The 4,906-nt window shown below is 46.0% G+C and overlaps 1 long non-coding RNA gene across 1 annotated transcript; it reads left to right on the top strand.

Moving 5' to 3' along the window:
- Window positions 1–2,626: 2,626 nt before the first annotated feature.
- LOC120894310 lies at window positions 2,627–4,257 on the top strand. Its single transcript, XR_005738184.1, has 3 exons — window positions 2,627–3,264; window positions 3,351–3,934; window positions 4,046–4,257. It is a non-coding gene; the product is annotated as an uncharacterized LOC120894310 (long non-coding RNA).
- The last annotated feature ends 649 nt before the right edge of the window (window positions 4,258–4,906 follow it).

The raw sequence follows: 4,906 nt of genomic DNA, 5'->3' as shown, positions 1-4,906 counted from the left end.
GCATTCCGAACACTTAAAAGTGAAGTCAGTTCCGTTATCGTCATTCCAGGCTCATAAATATCGTTAGCTGAATTTAATAGACGGCACATACAAATAAGGGGGTTGCGAGAGCCAAATGTTGTTCGGGTTTCAGCGACTGCCAGCATTGGTCGGCGACGGAGTATTCTGGCAGGAACATAGAGGTGAATCCTTGAAAGCAGCTCGGGACAGTCGATGGTTCCGTTTAAGATTCCCGTGATAAATGCTAGTCTGGTGTGCTCAACACGTTCGGCGAGAGGCGGGATTCCAAGCAGCAGACACCTAGTTCTGTAGTCGAGACGACGCGGCCAATCACGAAGGGCGAAGCGCGTTGCCTTCCGTGGAATGGACTCTAGCCGCGCAAGTGCCCGAGTAGATGCTGGCCACCAAACAATGCTAGCATATTCCAGCAGTGGTCTGATAAGTGCGCAGTACAGTGTCTTGAAACACATAGGATCACGAAGCTCGCGCGTCATGTTTATGACCAAGCCAAGTAGACGATTGCCACTAGCGACTACTTGGTCTATCTGTTCTTCGAAGGAGAGTTTAGCATCTAGGAGGACTCCTAGATCCTTTACACAGTTCACTCTTTCGAGGTTCTGACCATCAAGCGTATAATTAAACAGCGCTGGAGCTCTTGAACGGCTGAATGAGATTATGGCGCATTTATCGATACAGACGCTTAGTGCATTACGCTTGCACCAGGAGACAAATTCAGTCAAAGTGGCTTGAAGTTGAAGATGGTCCTCGGGCTCACGGATTTCACGATAGATTTTAGCATCATCTGCGTAGAGTAGGCAACTATTATCCGGGAGTGCCGTGCACAAGTCGCTTATGTAGAGCAGAAACAACAGAGGCCCCAGGTTGCTGCCCTGGGGTACGCCGGAAGAGGCACCGATAGATCTAGATTGGTGGGAGCCCATTCTAACTGCATATGAACGACCACATAAATACGATTTCATCCACTTTACCAGGGGTGGTGATAATCCAAGTCTATCAAGTTTTGCCAGAAGAATGTTTTGGGACACACTGTCAAAAGCCGCCTTAATGTCCGTGTAAATGGCATCAACCTGCATACCATCATCAATGGACTTATAACAGCCGCTAACGAATTGCATCAGATTTGTCGTAGTTGATCTCTTAGGCATGAATCCATGTTGGTTAGTGCTGATGTATTTGCCGGCAGATGCCATTAATGGTTCATAGATGATTAGCTCGAACACTTTGGCGCAGGCAGCTAAAGAGGTAATACCTCGATAGTTCACTGCTTCGTTTTTGCTGCCCTTTTTGTAGATGGGTGTTAGCCAAGAGACCTTCCACAGTGATGGAAAGGTTCCTGTGCGCAGAGATTCGTTAAGAATCTTAGTTAAAACAGGAGCTACCGATACGGCACAACGCTTGAGAATTGTCGCTGGGATACCATCTGGCCCCTCGGAGTATGACGACTTTAGACGCTCGATTTTTTGGGTAACCAGGGTCTCGGTGACGATAGGTAGCGTGACATGAATTGCATCAGCCGGAGTGTTCACGAGCGCGGAAGCAACAGCCTCCGGAGGTGTGATGTTAGAGATGAAGCTATCCTCGAAACGCGTGGCGAACAGTTCACAAATATCTAATGGCGAGTGTGCACAATTATCCTTATACCGAATAGTCCCGGGAGGCCAGTTGACTTGCGCATGTTGTCGGCAAAGCTCCAAAAGCGGCGAGGGTACTTTCGCAAGCTTCGTTCAGTCTGGCGTATATATCGACGATAGCAGACTCTATTATAACGTCGATAAAGTGCATGAGCACCATTGTAGTAAAGCCGACACGGTGTGGATCGATTAGCGCGTAAATTGTCATAAGCGGCTCGCTTTGCTTTTTTTAGGGCATGTAATGTGCGGTCACCCCACGGCGGTCCGCGATGGGGCTTTTTAATAGGAGCACATTCACGCAATGCGGCCCGCATAAACTCTGAGAAATCGTTAGTGGCATTGTCAATGGATGTATAGTTTGAGCATTCAAAGGATTGGTTGAAGGAGCAGATCAGTCTCTTGAGTTTAGTAAGGTCAGCACGTGCGTAATTGAGCTTTATTTCCGTAACAGTGGTAGCGTGATTCATAGACGATGCTGTGATTTCCAAATCAAATTCGAGCGGTGGGTGATAGCAGTCTATTGGCAGCAGCGGGTGCTCGCTGACGCGTATGAGCGAAGAAGTTGCTGCACTTGACCAATTCCCGTATGCAAGGTCTAAAATGCGCCCCATAGAGTTAGTGTTGTTATTAAGTTGGTAAAGCGCATTCTGGTGCAGTCCATCGACGAATTGGGCGCTACGAACTGAACTAGTATGAGGTTCAAAAAACACAAAAGGGGTTTCATGATTCGATTGCGCAGGCGACCAGGAAAGAGCGGGTTGGTCTCCCACGAGCACGAATCTGTCGTTTGGACCTAGTGTGTCGCAAATGCTGTTGACGGTGTCCAGTAATGCATTTATTTTTCCTTCTTCCGTGCTATGGTTGGGAGGAAGGTAGGCAGCAGCAATGAATAATCGGTACGTCGGGAGCTGAATGCAGATGCAAGCGAATTCAAGTGTTTGCGCAAGCACTGGAAACGCATGAGAGCGGAGAGCGGAACTCACCGCAATTAGTACTCCACCGCCTCGAGATAGAGAGCTGTTTGCGGCATTTCTATCGCAACGATAGACACAGTGCGCATCGCCAAATAGGAGAGCTGTGGGAAGGCTGGGATCGAGCCAAGTCTCAGTGAGTACCACAACATCATAGTCCGCTTCTAACACAGTTAAACGGAACTCATCAGCTTTGGATCGTAAACCTCGCACATTCTGATAGTATACAGTTATAGACGTGGAACGGACATTGAGTGGTATGCGTGTGTAAGTTGGTGCAAGGTCATCGGTGAGAGATCGTGTCGTTGACGTGTTGTTGTTTCGTGTAAACAAATGACTAGTCAGATTCAGTGGCACAGTGCCTTTTGAGGAAACAGTTGTGTGATTATTACTTAAGAAAAAAGTGTTGAATAGTAGTTTGGTGCATTTTAACGGTGTTTGGTGTGGCTGTAGTTGTTTTTGGTGGAACAGGCTATATTAAGGTACAATTCATATCGGGTGATAATTGTACAGGGTGCATCGGGCTATGTCGAACAGGTATAGGTGTGTTTGTGTTGGTGAGATCAGGACGATGGTGAGACGGCCTTTGCGGGAGTGAGATAAACTCACGCACACCGAGCCCGACCGGCCAAGATCCTGCGGTAAGTGCTTTATCTCGAAGAGCAGCGATAATTCTAACCTTAAAAGTTAGTGAACTAACCGAGCTAATGGTTGTTCCCGCTTTCAGCAAACTAAAAGCGATGACGTCCGTGGTGTCCAACTGTGATTTTACCATCGACACTACCTGGTCAACGGTGACGGTTTTGGCTAACCTAGATAGATGTAGCCACATATAGTTTGTTCTTGGTAGTTGTGACACGGTTGGGATCGACGTGGTGGTGGTATCGGTTCCTGTTATTATTGGTGGTAGTGAAGGGCGATTTCTTTGGTGAGTATTGTCGGTGTCTGTATTTACAGGGTATAGTGGAGCATTGTCAACAACAATGGCTTCCGTGGATGCAACAACGTCACGGAACAACCTTCTACGCTTTCCACTCGGGAGGGCATCTGGGGGCGGTACGTTGAAGTGTTCGCTAGGAGCTTGGTGAGCCGCGGCAAAACTGGCAAAGCCCTCACGGATTTCGTGCATCACAGGCGGGACTAAAGCAGCTTTCATCACCTCGACAGCGGCAGTAAGAGCCGCCTGGAAGCCGACCTGCATACCCGTTGTTTTGACTGCTTTACTATGTGGGTTGCCAAGAGCATTCGAACACCCTACACAGCTCCAATGAAGAGATGCCGTCCGTTTTACCTCTTCGATCACAGTGAAAGGTAATTTAGTGCACGCTGAGTGATATACAGCATCACAGAACGAGCACATAATACCACACTCAAGCGATTCAAGTGGCACAGAGCAGTCACAACAAACTCCCTCCATTTTAGTTGCCGTTGCAGATAGATGCCACAGGACTCAGGAACAAACGCAGGAAATACAGCAAAGTCAGGAATGGTTGTGACGAACAATTGAAGGCAGGACTACCAGAGACAGCTTAAGTCACAGCTAAGCGGCAGTTTGACGAAAATAAGGCCGAAACGACAAAATAATTCACGGATTTACGCGGAGCACAGTGAGAAACACACTCTGTCGTCAGCTGTCAACTGTCAATTGTGTTATTAAAATTGTAAAAATAACTTACTACATTTACTATTTTTTCTTATTTTAATACCATTCTTAAGTTTAACGTTTAATTTTAATAACGTTTACACTGTTTTATTTACCAAAGCTGCACGTAGGCTGGTAGCAATGATTTTTTGCATGCGATTTTATTGGACAGGCTGTCAAAATTTTACATGGGATTTGACAGATAACGTCGGACTACGAAATCGTTGCAATTTGTTACTCCTCACTTATTTCCCTACAAAAAATCAGATCAATATCTTTTAAAATCTCGGAACACCATGCAGAAATATGTTAAAGGGCATGAAATGTATGCGGTGCAATGAAAGTCATTTCACTCATTTCATAGCAAAATGACCACGTAGCATGCCAATATTGGTCAATATGATTCTTAAATCATGTGATATCAGTTATTCAAGAGCCATTGACTAGTTTGGGTGGACATCTGCGTATTACAAAACGTATGCCAAGTGCTCTACGGTCCGGATTAACTAATTTAAATTTCAAAGTAATTTTTAATAGGGTATTATTGTTTTTCGTAATTTTAAAGAGAAAAAGCGTCAACAATGTTGATTTGCTAATATGGGGGCCCTTTCCGTTTGAAGCTCGTAGGCTGAAATTTCAGC

This window comes from Anopheles arabiensis, chromosome 2 (genome assembly GCF_016920715.1).
Source record: "Anopheles arabiensis isolate DONGOLA chromosome 2, AaraD3, whole genome shotgun sequence".
NCBI classification, from domain to species: Eukaryota; Metazoa; Arthropoda; class Insecta; order Diptera; family Culicidae; genus Anopheles; species Anopheles arabiensis.
The sequence above is the reverse complement of the archived record's forward strand: the minus strand, read 5'-3'. Positions and strand labels throughout refer to the sequence as shown.